This window comes from Myxine glutinosa, chromosome 8, assembly GCF_964187855.1.
Source record: "Myxine glutinosa chromosome 8, kmMyxGlut1.1, whole genome shotgun sequence".
Classification (NCBI taxonomy): domain Eukaryota; kingdom Metazoa; phylum Chordata; class Myxini; order Myxiniformes; family Myxinidae; genus Myxine; species Myxine glutinosa.
The window spans coordinates 141,988,296-142,012,948 of NC_136268.1; the positions used below are offsets into that span (position 1 = coordinate 141,988,296).

The 24,653-nt window shown below is 45.8% G+C and overlaps 1 pseudogene; it reads left to right on the forward strand.

The window, feature by feature from the left end:
- The first annotated feature begins 2,377 nt into the window (after positions 1-2,377).
- Positions 2,378-20,105, forward strand: LOC137417370 (uncharacterized; annotated as a pseudogene).
- Positions 20,106-24,653: the final 4,548 nt, after the last annotated feature.

Genomic DNA, 24,653 nt, shown 5'->3' on the forward strand with positions numbered 1-24,653 from the left:
TACTTACTTACTTACTTACTTACTTACTGCGTCGAGCTAGCTCGGCATTCCATGACACGTTTCTTCCATTCATCTTTGTCACTCATGGCATTCGGTAGTTCGCTAACCAGACACCCAGTATCATTTGTAAGCTGATCTATATATGTTTTCGCAGGTCTCCCTGGTGCCTGTTTGCCGTGAGTTGGTAACCAAAGTAAAACATCGCTTGCGAGCTCATCTTTGTTTCTCCAGCAGTGCCCAGCAGATCTTAATCTACGTTGACGTATGGTTACACTGATTGGTGGGATTTTTGCATACAATTCATATTTTGTGGGGTGCTCCTTCCATGAGATGTTAGGGCTGCTCTGAGCATGCGAGTGTATGCACCATCCAGGGCCTTTTCTAGTGATGATGTCAAGGTCCATGTAATTGCCCCATATACAAGAACTGATTCAACAGCTGCTCTAAAGAAGTTTCGTTTCAGCTCTATTGGAAGCGCAGATTTCCAAATCTTGGCTAGACTGTTTAAAGCTCCCCAAGCCTTTCCAAGTCTGATGACGACATCTCTTTTTGTGGAGGCGATGTTGCTTCCCAGGTATGTGAATTCGTCAACCTTTTTGATGTTTTCACCAGTGAGTGATTTTATGTCTACGACTTGATCTTGATTAAGACTGATGTACTCTGTCTTCGAGACATTTATGTAGAGACCAATTTGGCTGGCTACTTCTTCAATCTTGTGTAGTAGTGTCGCTGCATCCTTGTTATAGTCTGGTAGAACCGCAAGATCATCTGCATAATCTGCATCTGTAATCTTCTTGGATGGGTATCGCCGACTTTTCCGTTTACTTAGGGTAAATCCAAGTTCATTGTCGGTGTCTATTGCTTTGCGTAGCACATAATCGAGACATATTATGAATAAGTAGGGAGCGAGGGTATCACCCTGTAAAACTTCTGCCATGATGTCAAAACAGTCTGTATCGCCATCAGGTGATCGGACTATTGCATGCGAGTTCTTATACAGCATCATGATGGCATTAACTGTCTCCTGAGGTATCCCGAATGCTAGCAGTATCTCCTTCATCTTACCTCGATGGATGGAGTCGAAAGCTTTCGAGAAATCAATAAATAGGAAAACAGCAGGAAGATTTTTATCTTTAACGCCTTCAAGAAGACGTCTAATAGTAAGGATTTGCCCGGAGGTCGATCTACTAGTACGAAAGCCATTTTGATTTTTTCGCAGAACTGGTTCTATACGCGGCCTGATTCCGTTTAATAACATCAGGTTGTATATTTTGGCCGCTATTGGTGTTAGAGTGATTCCTCGATAGTTTTTTGTAAGCCCTAGGTCGCCTTTTTCTGGAAAGGCAATATACATCCTTCTGTCCATCTATCTATTGGATTTTGATGGTATACAGCATTACACAAATTCAGTAAAATCTCATCGAATTCACCTAGTTTCCAAATCTCGGCTGGAATGTCATCGAGACCACAGGCTTTCCCGTTTTGAATGTTTTTAAGAGCTTTATGGACTTCATCTATGGTGAAGGGACCTTTTTTGGTGTCGAGTTCATCTGAAATCACAGGAGTTATTACTTCATCCTTGATTGTAGGTGGCTTCCCTAATAAGCTTTGGAAATGCTCTTTCCAGAGTTTCAATCGTTCTTCTTGGCTGGATGCTTTTAGTTTGGATTTGTTTACGCATTTCCGTCCGCTTATCTCGTTTACAGTTTTCCAGGCCACAGCAGATTGCTTGTTACTCGTAGCATTATTTATCCTATCAATTTTTCTCTGGAGATAGTCAATCTGTTCTCTCTCATAGGAATCGGTAAGTGCAGTTCGTGCTTCGTTGTAATTCCTGATGTTTTCCATTGAAGGTGCAGAGTTTTTAATTTCTGCCATTTTGTGTTGCTCTTTGCCTTTCTGGCATATTTCCTCTGTTTCCCATGGGATCCGACTTTTCCTCCTTGGTTTCAAAGGAATGGTACCAGAAGCAGACTCTCTGCAGGCTTTCTCAAAATTGGCAAATGTTTTATTCGGCGAGTTTGTTGTATTTTGTTCTTGAAGAGCAGAAAATCTATTTTTCAAACAAAGTAAAAAGGCGACACTAATCTGTGTGTTCTTTTTGAGACAAGACCAGTCATAAAGTGGTTTACTTTTTGATTTCATTTTATACTTCAAATGTACCAAACTATAAGATGCCCATGTATACTGGAAATGATAATACTTGTGAGTAATTAGGGTTAAATAAGACAATATAACACACTATTAATTCAACAAATGAAAATAAGAAGAAAACTTTTGCCAATAATGTTCTCCTCTTGCACGACAGGTCAAGCCACAGAAGCGGTAAGCAATGTCATTTTTTCATGTCAATGTCAATTGGCCATTCCACACCGGGATGAATTACATGGGTATGGTGACTGGTCACAAATGCAGGGGCTCAGGCTACACTGAAATCCTCATTGAGGCTGGACTCGTCACAAGTGGCTGCCTGAATAGTGTGCTGAGTGGGAGGCCATACACTAAAGCCCTGTTCTGTCTCAAAACAGTCAGTGAAACCATGAAACGGTTGTTAATTGAGAGTTTCACGGAGGAGGAGAAAGTTGAGGTCACTAACCCCGAGGCCCTGCTCAATCTCATGCAGACATGTAGTCGCGAGACCCTCGACCTGACTTTGCAGGACCCTTCCACTCTCACCATCCTCGAGAAGTATGTGGCCTATGAAGACCAGGTGCGTGCCGGCCACCTCGGCAAGACCACTACATTCTGGCTCAGCGTGAAAGACCATACCCGTCTGATCCTAATGTTGCAGTATTCTGTGAAGACAAACACTTGGCCCTCTTCCACAAGTGCAACGGGGATATGGCAGACCTATTCTTTGCATATGATGGGCCAAACTACTCCAGGTAAATGTCATTTCAGCCTAAAATGTGCATCTTAAATTTAGTATGGTGAGTAAACGAGAAGAAATGATGTCATTATCTGATTTGTAGTCGTGATGAAATAGTTACTTACATCCTTTCTATCCCTCCACAGGTACTTGTTGTGGCTGGAGGAGTTCCTGACAAATATCAATCAGTCTCATCATGGAGCCAAGCAGCTGCTGAAGAAGTGTGGCATCGCGGTGGCACGGTCTCTCATTCCTGGTGCTCTCAGCCTGGTGGACAAGACGATGGAGGAGACCTTCATGAAGTTCGCCAAGTCAGCAGGTACTGAAATACTATAACTACTTTGGTGTTTTAGATGAAAGTTAGTGTTAAAATATTTTCTATCACTCCATTATTTATCTCTCCAGGTGGATTCGTGGGGCTCTTCTCCATGTCCGGTGCCTTCCAAAGATGGTGCCGTACGACTTCAACCCGTGCTCAGTACTTTGAGAAGATGCTAGAGATGTGTGGCCTAATCGACAACCCGGACTGTCCGAATGCTGGGAAACACCGTGAGCTGGAGAGAGCTGAGATCAAGACGTCTAACCTCTCACCATCCCCTCTACCCTATCCCCTCACCATCCCCTCTGCCCTAACCCTCTCACCATCCCCTCTACCCTATCCCCTCACCTAATCCCCTCTGCCCTATCCCCTCACCAGCCCCTCAACACCAACCTCTCACCATCCCCTCTGCCCGAACCCCTCACCATCCCCTCAACACCAACCTCTCACCATCCCCTCTGCCCTAACCCCTCACCAGCCCCTCTACCCTATCCCCTCACCAGCCCCTCAACACCAACCTCTCACCATCCCCTCTGCCCGAACCCCTCACCATCCCCTCTACCCTATCCCCTCACCATCCCCTCTGCCCGAACTCCTCACCATCCCCTCTACCCTATCCCCTCACCAGCCCCTCAACACCAACCTCTCACCATCCCCTCTGCCCTAACCCCTCACCATCCCCTCTACCCTATCCCCTCACCAGCCCCTCAACACCAACCTCTCACCATCCCCTCTGCCCGAACCCCTCACCATCCCCTCAACACCAACCTCTCACCATCCCCTCTGCCCTAACCCCTCACCAGCCCCTCAACACCAACCTCTCACCATCCCCTATGCCCTAACCTCTCACCATCCCCTCTGCCCTAACCTCTCACCATCCCCGCTGCCCTAACCTCTCACCATCCCCTCTGCCCTAACCTCTCACCATCCCCTCTGCCCTAACCTCTCACCATCCCCTCTGACATAACCTCTCACCATCCCCTCTGCCCTAACCTCTCACAATCCCCTCTGCCCTAACCTCTCACCATCACCTCTGTCCGAACCCCTCACCATCCCCTCTACCCTAACCTCTCACCATCCCCTCTGCCCTAACTTCTCACCATCCCCTCTGCCTTAACCTATCACCATCCCCTCTGCCCTAACCTCTCACCATCCCCTCTGCCCTAACCTCTCACCATCCCCTCTGCCCTAACCTCTCACCATCCCCTCTGCCCTGACCTCTTACCATCCCCTCTGCCCTAACCTCTCACCATCCCCTCTGCCCTAACCTCTCACCATCTCCTCTGCCCGAACCCCTCACCATCCCCTCTGCCCTAACCTCTCACCATCCCCTCTGCCCTAACCTCTCACCATCCCCTCTGCCCTAACCTCTCACCATCCCCTCTGCCCTAACCTCTCACCATCCCCTCTGCCCTAACCTCTCACCATCCCCTCTGCCCTAACCTCTCACCATCCCCTCTGCCCTAACCTCTCACCATTCCCTCTGCTCTAACCTCTCACCATTCCCTCTGCTCTAACCTCTCACCATCCCCTCTGCCTTAACCTCTCACCATCCCCTCTGCCCTAACCTCTCACCATCCCCTCTGCCATAACCTCTCACCATCCCCTCTGCCCTAACCTCTCCTCTTCCCCTCTGCCCTAACCTCTCACCATCCCCTCTGCCCTAACCTCTCCCCATCCCCTCTGCCCTAACCTCTCACCATCCCCTCTGCCCTAACCTCTCCCCATCCCCTCTGCCCTAACCTCTCCCCATCCCCTCTGCCCTAAGCTCTCACCATCCCCTCTGCCCTAACCTCTCCCCATCCCCTCTGCCCTAACCTCTCACCATCTCCTCTGCCCGAACCCCTCACCATCCCCTCTGCCTAAACCTCTCACCATCCCCTCTGCCCGAACCCCTCACCATCCCCTCTGCCCTAACCTCTCACCATTCCCTCTGCTCTAAACTCTCACCATTCCCTCTGTTCTAACCTCTCACCATTCCCTCTGCTCTAACCTCTCACCATTCCCTCTGCTCTAACCTCTCACCATCCCATCTGCTCTAACCTCTCATCATCCCCTCTGCCCTAACCTCTCACCATCCCGTCTGCCTTAACCTCTCACCATCTCCTCTGCCCGAACCCCTCACCATCCCCTCTGCCCGAACCCCTCACCATCCCCTCTGCCCGAACCCTTCGCCATCCCCTCTGCCCTAACCTCTCACCATCTCCTCTGCCCGAACCCCTCACCATCCCCTGTGCCCTAACCTCTCACCATCTCCTCTGCCCGAACCCCTCACCATCTCCTCTGCCTTAACCTCTCACCATTCCCTCTGCTCTAACCTCTCACCATTCCCTCTGCTCTAACCTCTCACCATTCCCTCTGCTCTGACCTCTCACCATTCCCTCTGCTCTAACCTCTCACCATTCCCTCTGCTCTAACCTCTCACCATTCCCTCTGCTCTAACCTCTCACCATTCCCTCTGGTCTAACCTCTCACCATCCCCTCTGCTCTAACCTCTCACCATTCCCTCTGCTCTAACCTCTCACCATTCCCTCTGCTCTAACCTCTCACCATCCCCTCTGCTCTAACCTCTCACCATCCCCTCTGCCCTAACCTCTCACCATTCCCTCTGCTCTAACCTCTCACCATCCCCTCTGCTCTAACCTCTCACCATTCCCTCTGCTCTAACCTCTCACCATTCCCTGTGCTCTAACCTCTCACCATTCCCTCTGCTCTAACCTCTCACCATTCCCTCTGCTCTAACCTCTCACCATTCCCTCTGCTCTAACGTCTCACCATTCCCTCTGCTCTAACCTCTCACCATTCCCTCTGCTCTAACCTCTCACCATCCCCTCTGCTCTAACCTCTCACCATTCCCTCTGCTCTAACCTCTCACCATTCCCTGTGCTCTAACCTCTCACCATTCCCTCTGCTCTAACCTCTCACCATTCCCTCTGCTCTAACCTCTCACCATTCCCTCTGCTCTAACGTCTCACCATTCCCTCTCCTCTAACCTCTCACCATTCCCTCTGCTCTAACCTCTCACCATTCCCTCTGCTCTAACCTCTCACCATTCCCTCTGCTCTAACCTCTCACCATTCCCTCTGCTCTAACGTCTCACCATCCCCTCTGCTCTAACCTCTCACCATTCCCTCTGCTCTAACCTCTCACCATCCCCTCCACCCTAACCCCTCACCATTCCCTCTGCTCTAACCTCTCACCATCCCCTCCACCCTAACCCCTCACCATTCCCTCTGCTCTAACCTCTTACCATCCCCTCCACCCTAACCCCTCACCATTCCCTCTGCTCTAACCTCTCACCATCCCCCCTCTACCCCTCACCCCCCACACCCGACGTGTGCCGCTCCCTGCGGCTCCGAGCTGGACGAGACGCGGATGTTGTCGCGTTTGAACCGATTTATCATTTGTTCGGCGTTTGTATCGAGTTTCTCGTTTTACGGATAAACTGTCAAGGGTGAAATGAAGTGGAGAAAAGTTTGATGCGAGTTGGGAATGTTGATAAGAATTCCCTTATCGTAAACGGGTTCAGGTATTGATACTTCCGACCTTATAGTTCACACAATAGAATATATGATGATGAATTTATTCAGCTCCTCAGTGTTGTTTCGGGTATGGAGGAAGTTAACCCTGTCGATTAATTACGTACCGAGACGATGGGAAATTTCGCAATGACACGAATTCAAGTCACAAAATATTCCCTGTGAGTTGAATTTGCGGAAATATTTATTTATAATGTAAAGAGGAATGTCATGAATGAAACAGCCGAACTATCTGTGTTTCATAATCAGGAACTTGAAGAGGAAGATTCTTGTTTATGTTCAACTGTTGGACTGTTCGCAGCTCTCTGAGACATGGATAATGTGAGGTCAAGATGGTTACTTTCTCCTAGTCGGTCCGTGGGACTCGGCATTAAATGTTTTATAATGAATGTAACTTCATTGACAGGTAAACGAAGGGCAGGTAAATGTTCCATGCGAATTCATTTCGATCTCAAAGTTCGGACTCTCCTGCAATGAACAAACGGAACTTTCTTTTCGATGTTTCCCTCCATCGATTTTTTAATATATTTTTCTGCATCGTTTGAAAACATCGTCAAAACATTGATCTGAACAATTCAAACCAAAAACGTATTTTTTACACTTCCATCTTTGACGAAACTTCCAAATGTTCATCAGCACCTCCCCCATCTCGTGATGCGTCATCCATCACGTGCCTTTGCTCTTGCTTTCATGAGGCAATTAAATATTTATATTATGTAATCTGTACACACAGTAAAGTTTCTTTGAAGATAATGTTTCATGTAAAAAGGTGTTGTCATCGATTATTGATTTCTTTACATTTCAATAAGAACACTTAATCACGTGTTGATTGCTCAACATTAAGTGTAATTGTACCTGATTGTAATCGGGATTTAGGAATTTGTTATAAAACCAGGACCATCCCGGGCTCATTCTCCTGTTGTGCTCGTCGAGTCCGATGTAACTTCACATCGCCGAGGATCTATTGCCTCCTCTTGCTGTCGCGGTGGACACGCTCTCCGAGATACAAAGCTTCGGTTAACAAGTATGTCAATGAGATCCAATAATCACAAAATATTGCGAGAACCGTAGAGTTTGTTGAGAAAACTTTCGAGTCGGATGTTCTTTCTTTTTCCGTTTGTTACCTGCGCCACCAAAGGTTGATGGAGGTTTTGTTTTCACCGCTGTCTGTCCGTTTGTGAACGAAATATCTCAAAAAGTTGTGGAAGGATTCGGACGAAATTTGGCAGAGTTAGTGTATGCGATAAGGACGAAATGATTACATTTTGGTGAAGATCTGGATTCGCATCCGGATACTAGAATTTTTTAACTGAAAAATTGAAGCGAGAGACGACCATTGGAAAATAGGGCCAAAAACAATACACAGCAGGATATCTCAAAAAGTTATGGATGGATTTGGATGAAACTTCTTGGACAAGTTGTGTGTCTGACAAGGACGATTCTTTTCGATTTTGGTGAACATCCTAATATGGATTCGGATATGAGAATTATTTAATTTTTTAAGTGATTCTTCACCACCGAGTGATATGGCCAACCAGGTGGAGGTTGTGATATGATATGGTTATGATATGATATGGACTGATATGGCTATGCCCTCTACTAAGTGCCGTTCTCGTTCTTTTCGCGACGGAGCGCACGGGCTGACTTTTGAAAACTTTTTCAAACAAACTTTTTGCCTCCATTTTCATCGCCCACGATTCGCGCAAGAAGTTCGAGTTTTATCTTCACATTGAAGAGTTCTCATTCGTTTTATGTTGTAAATTGCATCTTTACCGCAAACCTTTAACACCGACAATCCGTCATTCGAGTAAAAGTTTACGGCTGTATGAATAAGTAAACGTCGTCGTGTAAAGTAACCAAAGTTAAACAAGCATTGTGAGTACTAGGGCATGCCCGTACTATATATAAGCTCGGACGTGCCCGTACGTGGGTGCCCGTTCCTTGCCAAAAAAAAAAAAAAAAAAAATTTGTGTAGGGGTGTGTGTGTGTAAACATCCTCGGGCGTGCCCGTACGTGGGTGCAAAAAAACATGCGTGCAAACAACAACAACAAAAAAAAACTTTGAAACCACGTGGCAGTAACGACCACAGAACCCCCCCCCCCTCTATTTACATGAATGGTTTGGTCCATTCGCAACGACCACAGAACCCCCCCCCCCCCTCTATTTACATGCAATGGTTTGGTCCATTCGCAACGCCAAAGCGAACGGCGAACGGCTAAATCGCCATAGCTCGGTAAGTACTTGTCCGATTAATTTCAAACCTTGAAAAGGCACATCCTCGGGTCCCCAGCAATATACCTGGCAAGTTTAAAGTATATCGGACCCGTGGTTGTCGAGAAACAGCGGTCACAGACAAACGTACAAACGTACAAACGTACAAACAAACACACAGAGATTACTGGAATTATAGATAGATTGCGCTGCAATTCACGTCCCCTGCCGGCAGTTTGTCGTCCGGAAAAACCGTTGGGGAGATTACCAAAGTTCAAAGTGCCATAACTTTGTCAAAAATGATCGAAACGTCGTGAAGTTCGAACGTGATCTGTAACATATCATGAGGAAACCACGTACCAAGTTTGAAATCATGGGCATTAAGCGTTTCGAAAAAAAGTCCGGAAAACTGTTCTTTGCGTTCCGGACTGACAGACGGCGGGACGGAGTGCAAACCTATAGTCCCCTCTGGTTTGCACCGGAAGGGGACTAACAAGTACAGGTGCAGTCCGTTCATCCATTGTCGTTCGACGTGCATTCACAGCTCGTAGGTCTTGGTGCTCTAAACCAGACTCTCTCAATCACGTGGTGGTATGTATACCTGTTGGTGATGGACAAGAGTTGTTTCACACTCAGGGTGATTCACCAATTTAGGCGACGTCCATGCAGGCGACTCATCGCCAGCATCCTGAACAAATTCCGAAACACGCAGGTGTGTACCTCTTAATTCTTAGATGCAGGCATCAAAAATCCTGCATAAACGCAGCCATTGGGTCTCGGAGGCCCAACGGATGTATTCGTGTGATGTTTTTTTTAATTCATGAATTTTTTAAATATATATATTTTTCATATCCTTTTTCAATCCAAGTCGATGCTCAGATGTGTATTTGCTCAGAAATGTGAATCATTAATCCTATTAGTTGGAAGAATCCCACACACGTAATGAATCATTGTTGGGTTTTTTTGGAAAAAATATTTTGTTCTTGGTTTTTCAACTTTTTTCTCTCTAAAACGTTGAGGCTCATGGAGGAGTATTTGCTCCAAAAATATGATTCACAAATCCTTTTATTTAGAATGTATATGTCCACAACTGTCAAAAATCCTGCAACTATGCTGCCATTGGGGGGAGGCCCCACAAATGTATGTGTAAAGTTTTTAAATTTTCATATTTTTGTCACTGAATTATTTGTAACGAAGTTATTGGAGCATATAATGAGGCTCATATCAAGAAAATAATGATATAACATAGTAGTACAACAACATTTATGTGGGGCCTCGAAGGCCTCAGGCCTGCAATCGGGTCGGATTTTCGGGTTATAAGTGAAGACTGAAGATTTTCCCACGAGCCTGAATGAATTTTTTTCCCTATGTCACTGAATTTTGTGCAACAACATGAAAGTCGGTGAAAATGAGGCTCATTCCAAAAAAAAATTGAACAGCATAGTTTTTGCAACAAAAATACCTTGTGGGCCTCCGAGGCCCAATCACTACATTCAAGGGTTAAAATCATCCAAATTCCTGCCATAACTAACGATTGGAAGACAATTGCATACCACCCAGTGTAATATTTGCTCACGAACTTGTTTTTTTTTTTTGTTTTTTTTTTTTTTTTTTTTGTGTATACAAGATCGAGGCTCGTGAAAGAGCGAACATTAATCACACAGAAAGACAAACCGACACATAAAACATATAACATAGGGAGCGGTAGACAAGATGGGGAGAGAGGGGGAAGGACACAAACACAACATTTGAGAGCAGGGACCGAGAGACATGGAGACATCGAGAGATCTGAGAGAGGGCGAGGGCTTTGGGGGGGGGGGGGCGTGGGAAGGGGGCAGTGGGAGAGGTATAAAACATATGGACACTGCCAGGACTTCCAGGAAAGAAGTTGGAATTTCAAACAAGGTGGATCTGGGGCGAATTAGCGGGGGTAGAAAAGATCAAGGTTTTGGATGGGGGAAGATAAGAGATGGTGGTGAACAGCTGTTTTAAAGACCTGGAGGGAGGAGTGGGATTGAAGGGAGTGAGGGAGTTTGTTCCAGAGGCGGGAGAAAAGAGGAATGAAAGAGTGAAGGTGAGCGGAGAGCCGAGATTTCGGCAGTTTAACCATCAGAGGGTTGCTGGCAGATCTTGTGCGACCTGTAGGAATATTTGGGGGACAGAGAACAGAGAGAGCTGGGGGTGCAAGGCCGGAGAGGAGTCGGTAGAAGACAGAAAGACCACCTACCTGCCTGCGGTGAGTGAGTGAAAGGCCCTCAGAGATAGCTTCATCGCGGGAGATTCCAATAATTCTGAAAGCTTTGGTTTCAACAGCGTGAAGCCGAGCTAGGTGTGAGGCAGGAGCACCGGCCCATAGGGGAGAACAGTATTCCATTGAGCTGCGGATGAAAGCCTTGTATGTGGTGAGGAGCTCAGGTGTGCCGAGGAAGGACTTCGCACGACGGAGGATGCCCAGTCGGCGACTGGCTTTGTAGGCCAGCTTGGAAATGTGGTTTTCCCAAGAAAGATCATGGCAGATAGTGAGACCCAAAATCTTGAGCGACAGAACTTCTTGGAGAGGATTGTTGAGAAAGTAGATGGGAGGGTTGTCCAGTCGATCTTTTCGGAGAGACATAGTAAGAGTGTGAGATTTGTCAGGATTGAAAGACATGTTCCACTTGTTTGACCAGTCTGTGATTTTGTCCAGGTCTTCAGAGAGTGAGGAGGCAGCAGACTGCCGATCTGAGGGAAGAGGAATGGAACGGCAGAGAGTGGAGTCATCAGCAAAGAGATAGAGAGGATTTTCGAGAGAGTCAGAGAGATCATTGATGAAGACCAGAAAAAGCACGGGGCCCAGAACACTGCCTTGGGGAACTCCAGCCTGAACAGGAAGAGGAGATGAGAGAAACCCATTCAGGGCCACACGTTGACGACGACTAGAGAGGAAGTCCGCCAGCCATGCGTGGAGATTTCCATGGATACCAAAGGAGGAGAGTTTGGTGAGCAGAGCGGGGTGCCAGACCGTGTCGAAGGCACGTGATATGTCGAGGGAGACAGCTCTAATTTCCTGTTTGGCATTGAGGACCTCCATCCATTGTTGAGACAGCAGAAGCAGCATGTCCAGAGTAGAGTGACCTGGTCTGAAACCAAATTGATGATCAGAGATCAAGCCATTGGAGAAGAGGAAAGATTTCATATCAGAAGCAATGATGGATTCCATGACTTTGCTGATAATTGGGAGAAGGCTGATTGGTCTGTAGTTGCTAGGATCTGTTTTTGCACCTTTTTTGTGCAAAGCGGTGATGTTGGCTGATTTCCAAGCAGATGGCAGTTGACCTTGAGCAAAAGAGAGGGTGAAGAGAACAGAGAGAGGGTGAGATAGAGCAGCAGAGCAGGATTTTAGGACCCGTGGGCTGATGCCGTCGGGTCCAGTTGCAGAATCAGAGTCGAGGGTTGACAGAAACTTTTCCACCTTGTCAGGAGGAAAGGACACGGAGTCCAGGAGCAGCAGGGTACGACTGGGTATGGTGGGTACAGAGAGGGATGGGTTTGGGACACAAGATTTAGAGGCAAACACAGAGTTGAGGCATTCAGCTTTTTCACGTGCGGAGTCAGCTGTGTAGCCGTTTGAGGTAAGGGAGGGGATGGAGGGGGAACAAACACCAGAAACGGATTTGACCAGACGCCACCAAGATTTGGAAGAGGGAGACAGATAAGAGAGTTCGGTCTTGAGAACGGAGAGATATTGTTTCCTGGCTCTCCTGAGGGTGGACACACACTTGTTTCGGGCTTCGTGAAAGGAAATGAGATTTCCTTCCGTTGGATTTGCTTTCCAGGAGACGAAGGCAAGTTGTTTCTGGGCAACAGCCTCACCACAAGATTCCGTGTACCATGGACGGGAGGAAGGGTATGACAACTGAAGACGAGATGGGATAAATCTGTGCATGAGAGAGAGCAATTTACTTTGGAAGAATTCCCAGGATGAGTTGATGTCAGAGGTGGTAGAGATGGGAGACCAGTCCAGATGATTGATGGCTGCTTGAAGACCGTGCCAGTTGGCCTGAGTGAAATGCCAGACTCGTCGACGCTGAGCAGGCTCCCTGAGGATGGTCAGAGAGATGTCCACTTTAACAAGGACATGATCAGATGATCCGATCGGAGCAGAAGAAGAGCAGCAGACATTTTCAGGGAAGTTAGTCATAACCAAGTCCAGAAGAGAAGATGTTCCGTTGACTGAGATCCGGGTCGGGAAATTGACAGATTGTGTCAGTCCCAGTGAGTCGCAGAAGTCCTTTGCTGAGGAGCCATGGCTGGTGAGAGAGGTACCCACACCCAGCCAACTGGCATGATGACAGTTGAAATCACCACATATGAGGAAGAGAGAGTTGGGATGAGTAGATAGAAGTTGGTCCATATCATCAGACAGCGAGATGTAGATGGAGTCATCACTGTTTGGTGGACGGTACAACACACATATGAACAAGAGGTGGGAGCGAAGGGGAAGCCGTAGCCAGAGGTATTCCTGGGGGTGAGTTGGAGAGAGTGCAGTGCAGGGCGAGTGAGGAAGAGAGTTTTTGATAAAGATAGCAACCCCGCCTCCAGGACGAGGCTCAGGTCTATCATACCGGAGGAGGGAGTAGCCCGGGAGAGATACTATGGAATCAGAGACATCATAAAGGAGGAAAGTTTCTGTTAAGCAGATCACGTCTGGTTTGACAGAAGCAACCTGTATGGAGAGATCAGTTAAGTTTGAACGAAGGCCCCGGATGTTTGAGGTCCATACCGTTAATGAAGAGGAAGGGGGAGCATCAGATACAGAACAGGGGGGAGGAGGGGTAGGGTAAGATGTGGAAGAGGTGGAAGAGGTAGGGAGAGCTGTTGAAGGTGTGTCAGAGATTTCAGAATAGCTTGGAGAAAGGGAAGGATGGGGCGGACAAAAGGTTTGATGGTGATTGGGTGAGCCACAATGAGGTGTTATTTGAGGAGGGGGAAGAGCGAGGCAGAAGGTTGGGGGAGATGGAGGTGAGAGTTTGAAGGGGGAAGAAGCGGGGAGGACGCTTTGAGGAGGGGGAGTGAGCGGGGGGAAATTGAGAAGCAATGAGGGTGGGGAGATTTGAAGGGGAGGGGTGAGGGGGGAGTTTGGGAGGGAAGGGACAAGGGGAGGGATTTGAAAGGGATGGGATATGGGGTAGATTTGGAGGGGAGGGGTGAGGCAGGAGTCTAGGAGGGGAGGGGCGAGGGGGCGTCTTGGCGGGGAGGGGTGAGGGGGTAGTTTAGGAGGGAGGGGGCAAGGGGGGAGATTTGAAAGGGATGGGTGATGGGGAAGATTTGGAGGGGAGGGGTGATGGGGAAGATTTGGAGGGGAGGGGTTATGGGGAAGATTTGGAGGGGAGGGGTGAGATTGGATTTTTGAAAGTGTATGATTTATGGGAAACGAACATTTATTGCAAAATGAGTTTCTTGTGACCTTCGAGTTAAAAATACGTTTAAGGACGCTGGATGGAGGATGGAGTGCAGGAGAGTTTAGGGAATGTAGAAAAAAGGCACTATAGGAGATGGATATTTTTTTTGGGATGAATTGATTTGGTGAGCAAGTCGAAAGCAGCCTTTTAAAGAAGAAGAAGAAAAAGGTGTTATAAAATATGACGGAATACGTAACTTGAGGGGAAAGTGTAAACATTGAAGGTTAATGAGTGAAAACTATCTGGGGAAATGAGGGAGAAACACGTGGTCGAAGAACGAACGAACGAATAAGAATGAATAAACGAATGAGAACAGAGAAGGAAATGAACGAAAGTTATTGGATCACAAACGACGGACCACTGAGAGAAAAACAAAGCCTCAAGGTTGTACAGTGCACACTGTACAAGGCCTTGCTCGCGACACGGCAAACAGACGATCAATTTATGAAAGATAAACACCGAGAAACAACCACAGTTGCACACAATAACTTCACACACCGAAAGATAAATACAGTTTCGACAAAATACAATTGTGAACAGACTTAACTTCGAAAAACGTGGAGACCGTGTGGAGCTTCGAAAATCCCTGCCGCCGTTTTGGAAGTTTGGAAGAGCATAGCACATCAGAGAGAGAGAGAGAGAGACAAAGCTACCCTTTACCCGGTGCATTGCCCCTCCATTTTTATCTCATATTTAAATTACACTAGGGCATGCCCGTACTATATATATATCTAAAATTATATCCCCCCCCCCCTCTATTTACATGAAATGGTTTGGTCCATTCGCAAAGCCAAAGCGAACGGCTTGCGAGTACGGTGACAATCACCCCCCTCTATTTACATGAAATGGTTTGGTCCAAAGCGAACGGCTTGCGAGTCCGGTGACAATCCCCCCCCCCCCCCTCTTTTTTCATGAAATGGTTTGGTCCAAAGCGAACGGCTTGCGAGTACGGTGACAATCCCCCCCCCCCCCCCCCTCTATTTACATGAAATGGTTTGGTCCAAAGCGAACGGCTTGCGGAGTTTGGTAAAGAAATCGCCATAGCGTGCACAAACGCGCAGGAAAGCGAAAGAATCGCAAATTAGTTTTAATTAGTTTTAAAACATAGTTTAACGCCAACATAGCGGCAACATAGTTTGCCAACGGGAAATAAATGAATACGCTCTCAAATGTGCCGTCCGAGGCAGAGTCTGTTCGCCACGTTCGGCACACGTGATAGCTCGCTGCTCTCTGATTGGTTGAATCGTTTTTTGGACATAGCTCGGTAACTACTTCTCCGATTAATATGAAACCTTGAAAAGGCACATCCTCAGGTCCCCAGCAATATACCTGGCAAGTTTCAAGTATATCGGACCCGTGGTTGTCGAGAAACAGCGGTCACAGACAGACACACAGAGATTACTGTTCAATGGGATTTAGATCTGGACTCATTGCTGGCCACTTGAGAACAAACAATCCAGCGTTTTGTCTTGAACCATTCCTGGGTGCTGTTTGAAGTATTTTTGGGGCCATAGTCCTGCTGCAAGACCCATGACCTTCGTTGGAGACCCAGCTTTCTGACAATGGGATGAACATTGTGCTCCAAAATGCCTTGGTAATCTCCTGATTTCATGATGCCATGCACACATTCAAGGCACCCAGTGCCAGAGGCAGCACAGCAACCCCAAAACATCACTGAACCTCCTCCATGTTTGACTGCAGGGAAGGTGTTGTTTTCTTTGAAAGCTTCATTTTGTTTTCTGTTAACATAGAGATGATGTGCTTTACCAGAAAGCTCTAATTTGATCTCATCTGTCCACATGACATTCTCCCAGAAGGATTTAGGCTTGTTCAGGTTCGTTTTGGAAAACTCCAGTCGGGCTTTCTTATGTCAATCTCTCAGCAGCAGTGGGGTCTTCATGGGTCTCCATTCATTGAGTTGGTGACGAATGGTGCGAGTTGACACTGTCGTACCTTGTGTCTGAAGGTCAGTTTGAATCTGTTTGGCAGTTGATATAGGTGCTTTCTCCAACATTGAAACAATCCTTCGCTGCAATCTTCGATCAGGTTTTCTCTTGCGGTCACGTCCAGGGAGGTTGGCTACTCTATTCCTGATAACATTGTGTACAGTGGACAAAGGAACATCAAGGTCTCTGGAGATGGACTTGTAGCCTTCAGATTGCCCATGCTTGGCTACAATCTTGTGTCTGACCTGCTCAGACAATTTTCTGTTTTTTGTTCTTTTCTGGTTTTCGAGAAGCACCGAGTCTAACAACACCTCCCCCCCCCCTGCCCCCAACGTGGTAAAGGCTCAATAAAGCTCCGAATGATCCCTCCACGGTGCACACGAAAAACGCGACCGACCGTCACGATGCCAGCACCAGACAGAGGGGGAGAGTGAGAGGGATTACATCTGTGGTTGTGGCGTGGGCTAAGCCCAATCGGCAAATGTGCTGGGTTCCGTCGGCTTGTCGGTGTTGTGACTAATGGAGCCCATTGCACGACCGGCTGAATGAATGTAAAAAAAAACAAAAAAAAAACGTGAAAAATCTCAAGGGTCAATTCCACACTGGGGAATTAATCTTAAGCGCTGTCTAGTTAACACAAGAACCACGCCCCTTATGGAGACATGCAAACACTCTTCACCTGACAGGTTCCCTACTTATGAGATCAAGGTTCTTCTTCTTCGCCTCCATGCTCCATTGCTCCTACTAAAACCTATACGATCCTAACTCCATTATGGCAATTCGTCACCTACCCCCACAAACGTAACGGTATTCAACCCCCTGCGTCAATAATTTGTAGACGCTCCACTGGCAGCGATTACAGGTTTGTGTCTTCTTGGGTATTTCTCTATCAGCTCTGCACATCAGTATTTGGGGGTTTCGCCCATTCCCTGATAAAGGTCCTTCTTGCCCAGTTGCTCAGTTTGGTCGGACGGCCAGCTCCAGGAAGAGTCTGGGTAGTTCCATAATCTACCAGAAGGATGCATACTGCACCCTTCCTCATCGCGCTCAGTCGTCTGTAAAGACAGGATCCAACCTTTCACGGTATCATTTTGTTGCTTTTATCTAAATCCTGTAACATATTATCTTGTGGTGCACTTGCAAAACCATTATTTAAGCTGGAGTGCAACATGACTTATTTGTGGTGCCTGGCAAATTCTGCCGCATGATCCTGCAAGCTCTGATGCGAAGAGAAGAGAACGTTTCTGACCTTTTGCCTCCGAGTGACGACATATTGTAAAAGACAATATTGTCTCTTTCTGTTTCTAAAAGAGCCAATATTATCTCTTTCTCAAAATTGAGCACAGAAAATTAACATGCCTTGTGTTTAATGATCGCATTGAGTTATTTATTTTAATTGGAATAGATTGATATCCGTCATATTTAGCTGTCATGTAATGCCCCTCTGGAATGCATAACAGCATTCAGGAGATGTACATCTATATCTTTTTGTATATCTGCACTATTCCGGAGTGTCTAATCTTCCAAAAGGTTGAAGAGGGTGTGAAGAGACAAGCACCTCGGCCTATCTTTATTCGCAGACTAATTAGGCACGATGAAGACTCGGTCAAGCACGCTACGTGACAACAACTTCAAGCTCTATGAGCAAGTCTTGGTGCCTCTGTTTGGGAATCTGAAATTGATTGGTAAATGCCCTTTAATCATCACCAGGGAAATAATCAACTCCACGGAGGTTTCGTGAATGGAATATATTTTTCAAAAGTTATTCACGACGTGTAACGTATCATTGTTATGGTGTAGGGAGGTGGTGAAATTTGAATGATCGCTCATTAAAAAGGGTTTTTGTAAATGATTTTTAATATGCTAATTGTCCTCTCTCTCTCTTTCTCTCTTTCTCTCTCTTTCTCTCTCTTTTTCTCTCTCTCGTTTTTCCTTTTTCAGTTTTATTTCAACATCACAAAGGACAAACTCGGGAGAAGTTGAACACATGCTCATTGTGTCCTGAGGATTTTGCACACTCGTCCACATTGAGACAAAATTTGTGAAGAATCAGCACAAGCGTTGTAAAGATTTTGTGGTTATCAGCATCAAGTCAAAAGGATCAAATGGAGATGGACACATCAAGTTGTGGGAGGACTGCGTTGCACCTGCTGAAACCCGCGAATGAAGATAACAACCAACGAGGGAAGTTGTACAAGTGTTATGTGTGTTCAAAGGTTTTTCGTCATTCATCAAGCTTAAATCGCCACAACCTAATTCACATGGTGGAGAAGCCATACAAGTGTTCCGTGTGTTCTCAGGTTTTTAGTCGTCCAGGAGCCTTAAATAAACACAGACACATTCACATTGGGGGGAAGCCATACAAGTGTGCTGTGTGTTCAAAGGTTTTTCGTCGATCATCAAACTTAAATCGCCACAACCTAATTCACACGGGGGAGAAGCCATACAAGTGTGCTGTGTGTTCGAAGGTTTTTAATCATTTATCAAATTTAAATACACACACACTAATTCACCCGGGAGAGAAGCCATACAAGTGTTCCGTGTGTTCTCAGGTTTTTAGTCGTCCAGTAGCCTTAAATAAACACAGACACATTCACATTGGGGGGAAGCCATACAAGTGTGCTGTGTGTTCAAAGGTTTTTCGTCGATCATCAAACTTAAATAGCCACAACCTAATTCACAAGGGGGAGCAGCCATACAAGTGTGCTATGTGTTAAAAGGTTTTTCGTCATTCATCAAGCTTAAATCGCCACAACCTAATTCACACGGTGGAGAAGCCATACAAGTGTGCTATGTGTTCAAAGGTTTTTCGTCATTCATCAAGCTTAAATCGCCACAACCTAATTCACACGGGGGAGAAGCCATACAAGTGTGCTGTGTGTTCAAAGGTTTTTCGTCAATCATCAAGCTTAAATAGCCACAACCTAATTCACACGGTGGAGAAGCCATACAAGTGTGCTGTGTGTTCAAAGGTTTTTCGTCGTTCATCAAGCTTAAATAGCCACAACCTAATTCACACGGGGGAGAAGCCATACAAGTGTGCTGTGTGTTCAAAGGTTTTTCGTCATTCATCAAGCTTAAATAGCCACAACCTAATTCACACGGGGGAGAAGCCATACAAGTGTGCTATGTGTTCAAAGGTTTTTCGTCATTCATCAAGCTTAAATAGCCACAACCTAATTCACACGGGGGAGGAGCCATACAAGTGTGCTGTGTGTTCAAAGGTTTTTCGTCAATCATCAAGCTTAAATAGCCACAAACTAATTCACACGGGGGAGAAACTGTAGAAGTGTTCTGTGTGTTCTCAGGTTTTTAGTCGTCCAGTAGCCTTAAATCAACACAGACACATTCACATTGGGGACAACCCATACAAGTGTGCTGTGTGTTTGAAGGTTTTTAATCAGTTATCAAATTTAAATAAACACAAACTAATTCACATGGGGGAGAAGACACCGCACAGGAGAAACTCACCCACATGTGGAGATAGCAGCCAACAACACAAACATACACACCTATACATGCATTTTGGACACGCACACAATCACACACACACGAAGGTGGATACTTTGAGACCTGGGTTGCACCTTCTGAAACATGTGTAAGGGATTTCATTCGAAACTCAGGCTAATTGGGGCAATATGACCCATTTGCCTCCCTAGCGTCTGACTGTCTGGTTTTGGGAAGCTGTTGACAAAATCTTTGTTTGCCCTTGCATCAACATTCTTTTTTTATGAGCAGCTCCCCGCCTGCTGAGCCTTTCTCCTTGCTACAATCTTTGAAACTGGGGAAATGTTTTGAGTGCCTTGTCCTTTGAAGAAAAGTATATGAAGCAGAATACAAATTGTGATTCCTTGAGATGTTGTTGGTTGCTGGCTGTGTGAGGACCAAAAGGTGCTACTAGCTTGTGCGCCCATATATCTACCATGCATGTTATCCTTATCCCTCAATAAACCTTGCACAGTGTCTGAGTTGAGGTGCTTATTCCAGAACCGAAGGGATTAGGGAATCCATGACACATGCATATGGAGATAACAAGCAACGGGAGAAGCAAAGAGTACCTATGGAGTGTTAGACTAATTCTGAAGTCATCGCTCTCTCCAATGAAAAAAATCAAAACTATAAACCAATGTGCAGTACCGGTATTGCTGTATCGCTGTGTATTTATGAACTGGCCACAATCGGAGATCAACAACTTGTACACCAAAACACCAAAGTGTTCTTTGTTCAAAGTTTTTCTTCAGCGATCGGGTTTATTTACGCACAAAAACATTTATCACCAGTGAGAGTTCTTGCACGTTATCTATTTTCAGGGTTTTGCACATTTCTCCACATTAAATATGCAAAACATTATGTTGAGAAGCCAATTGATGAGTTTCTAAAGAGTAGACAACCCTTTTGCAAGGGTTGCTGCGGTTACATCTTGTGCAGGTGATGAATGTGCAGATGTTGAACAAACCTTGTGCAGGTGTTGAATTGTTTTTTTTTTATTTTGAATTTTTGAGTGGCATTTTGACAATTTTTGTGTATTTAACCGGATTATTTGCTTTGATATTTTTATTACGAGTTGATCTTTATTCTCTTTGAATCACTGCAAAAAAAATAAAGGTGCATATAACCGGATTATATGTATTTTTTTTATTCCAAGTTCTTGTTTATAGTCTTTGAAATCTCTGTAAAAAAAAGTGAAAATCGTCAAATATCTTCACTGATTGCGTTATCTTTTTTTGTGAGGAATACTTTTTCTTCTCGACAGAGGAGAGGGTATCTGATTTGGGTCTGTTTGTCTGCACAGAATGTGAGTAGTTGCATTAATTACATTAGACCCCCATCGACCCCTTTATAGCACTACAACCCCACCCCCATTACACCATTTAGATAACGATATCTTGGTAATATACGGATCATTATTTAGTCATTGAAAGTTGTGACTAGTACTAATATCAACCCCCCACCCCCCATTGGCAAGCACCTCAGTTCCAAGTGTAGAAGTATAAAACTTCTAAGTAAGCGAGTTATCGCGGGCATTCCAATTGAAACCTGTCCCTCGTCCTCTTAATTAATAAAATGCATTGTAATGACAACAAACTCCGATGTATTGTTAATGAGATAGAAATAGTTCAGTTCTTTGATGAATCTTAAGGTGGGTTTTCACGGGACACGCGAACGATGCGAATGTCGAAAAAATGGCAAAGTCCAACATTCGTATTTTAGGCTCCTAAAGTTGGCCAAACATGCGCGGGGGTTCGGAAGCGTCGTCAATTTTTCGCAGGAGTCGTTTTTTGTTCGGCGGGAATTTCAAACTTTTTTGAAATTTCAAATTTTTGAAATTTTGAATTTCAAAGCTTTCAAAGCTGAATTTCAAAGCTTTGAAAAGCTTCGGATATGAAATCTTTCCTCTTCTCCAATGGCTTGATCTCTGATCATCAATTTGGTTTCAGACCAGGTCACTCTACTCTGGACATGCTGCTTCTGCTGTCTCAACAATGGATGGAGGTCCTCAATGCCAAACAGGAAATCCGAGCTGTCTCCCTTGACATATCACGTGCCTTCGATACGGTCTGGCACCCAGCTCTGCTCACCAAACTCTCCTCTTATGGTATCCATGGAAATCTCCATGCATGGCTTGCGGACTTCCTCTCTGGTCGTAGTCAACGTGTGGCCCTGAATGGATTTCTCTCATCTCCCCTTCCTGTTCAGGTTATATATATATATTTATTTTCCCCTTCCTGTTCAGGCTGGAGTTCCCCAAGGCAGTGTTCTGGGCCCTGTGCTTTTTCTGGTCTTTATCAATGATCTCTCAGACTCTCTGGAAAATCCTCTCTATCTCTTTGCTGATGACTCCACTCTCTGCCGCTCCATTCCTCTTCCCTCATATCGGCAGTCTGCAGCCTCCTCACTCTCTGAAGACCTGGACAAAATCACAGCCTGGTCAAACAAGTGGAACATGTCTTTCAATCCTGACAGATCTCACACTCTTACTATGTCTCTCCGAAAAGATCGACTGGACAACCCTCCCATCTACTTTCTCAACAATCCTCTCCAAGAAGTTCTGTCGCTCAAGCTTTTGGGTCTCACTATCTGCCATGATCTTTCTTTGGAAAACCACATTTCCATGCTGGCCTCCAAAGCCAGTCGCCGACTGGGCATCCTCCGTCGTGCGAAGTCCTTCCTTGGCACACCTGAGCTCCTCACCACATACAAGGCTTTCATCCGCAGCTCAATGGAATACTGTTCTCCCCTCTGGGCCGGTGCTCCTGCCTCACACCTAGCTCGGCTTCACGCTGTTGAAACCAAAGCTTTCAGAATCATTGGAATCTCCCACGATGAAGCTATCTCTTAGGGCCTTTCACTCACTCACCGCAGGCAGGTAGGTGGTCTTTCTGTCTTCTACCGACTCCTCTCCGGCCTTGCTCCCCCAGCTCTCTCTGTGCTCTGTCCCCCAAATATTCCTACAGGTCGCACAAGATCTGCCAGCAACCATCTGATGGTTAAACTGCCGAAATATCGGCTCTCTGCTCACCTTCACTCTTTCAGTCCTCTTTTCTCCCGTCTCTGGAACAAACTCCCACACTCCCTTCAATCCCACTCCTCCCTCCAGGTCTTTAAAACAGCTGTTCACCACCATCTCTTATCTTCCCCCATCCAAAACCTTGAGCTTTTCTACCCCTGCTAATTCACCCCAGATCCACCTTGTTTGAAATTCCAACTTCTTTCCTGGAAGTCCTGGCAGTGTCCATATGTTTTATACCTCTCCCACACCCCCCTTCCCATGCCTCCCCCCCCCCAAAGCCCTCTCCCTCCCACAGATCTCTCGATGTCTCGATGTCTCTCGGTCCCTGCTCTCAAATGTTGTGTTTGTGTCCTTCCCCCTCTCTCCCCATCTTGTCTACCGCTCCCGATGTTATATGTTTTATGTGTCGGTTTGTCTTTCTGTGTGATAAATTTTCGCTCTTTCACGAGCCTCGATGTTGTATACAAACAAAAAAAAAAAACGCAAATTAATAATTTTGTCAAAAGGTCAACGTCACATGAAATCATCAATTTTCATCCAATTGACCTGAAATTTAAATTTACGGTTTCAGTTTTGTCATCATATTTTCAACAAAGCTTTATTATGAGAATATGGAGAAGATAAATTAATAATTTGGTCAAAAAGTCAAAAGTCAGCATCACGTAAAATCGTGCCTCTCCTCAGTGCCAGACGTGGCCAGACGGAAGCCTCTCCTCAGTGAAAGACACATGAAAGCCCGCTTGGAGTTTGCAAAAAAGCACCTAAAGGACTCTCAGACTGTGAGAAACAAGATTATGTGGTCTGATGAAACCAAGATTGAACTGTTTGGATTCCGTCTGGCCACTCTGCCATAAAGCCCAAATCGGTGGAGTGTTGCAGTGATGGTTGTCCTTCTGGAAGTTTCTCCCATCTCCACACAGGATCTCTGGAGCTCAGCCAGAGTGACCATCGGGTTCATGGTCACCTCTCTTACCAAGGCCCTTCTCCCCCGATTGCTCAGTTTGGCCGGGCGGCCAGCTCTAGGAAGAGTCCTGGTTGTTCCAAACCTCTTCCGTTTAAGAATTATGTACGCCACTGTGCTCTTGGGAACCTTCAATGCAGCAGAGATTTTTTTGTTGGCTTCCCCAGATCTGTGCCTCGACACAATCCTGTCTCTGAGCTCTGCAGGCAGTTCCTTCGACCTCATGGCTTGGTTTTTGCTCTAATATGCATTGTCAGCTGTGAGACCTTATATAGACAGGTGTGTGCCTTTCCAAATCATGTCCAATCAATTGAATTCACCACAGGTGGACTCCAATCAAGGTGTGGAAACATCTCAAAGATGATCAAGAGAAATGGGAGGCACCTGAGCTAAATTTCAAGTGTCATAGCAAAGGGTATGAATACTTATGTCAATGTGATATTTCAGTTTTTCCTTTTTAATAAATTTGCAAAACTTTCTAAAATCCTGTTTTCTCTTTGTCGTTATGGCGTATTGAGTGTGGATTGATGAGGGAAAAAATGAATTTAAACGATTTCATTATAAGGCCGCAACATAACAAAATGTGAAAAAAGTGAAGGGGTCTGAATACACTACTCACAATAAGTTAGGGATATTGTGGGAGTGAGTTTATTTTTTTTATAGGGGTTAGGGTTATGGTATTTAAATCAAGAATGCTGTGTTTTTCACACTCTTTAATAACCATAGAAGTAGGACCAACAACGTTTTTCAACATAATTAAAACACAAAATCATCCACACCGAAGAACCTGCCAATATCCCTAACTTATTGTGAGTAGTGTACTTTCTGAATGCACTGTATATATTATATATTATA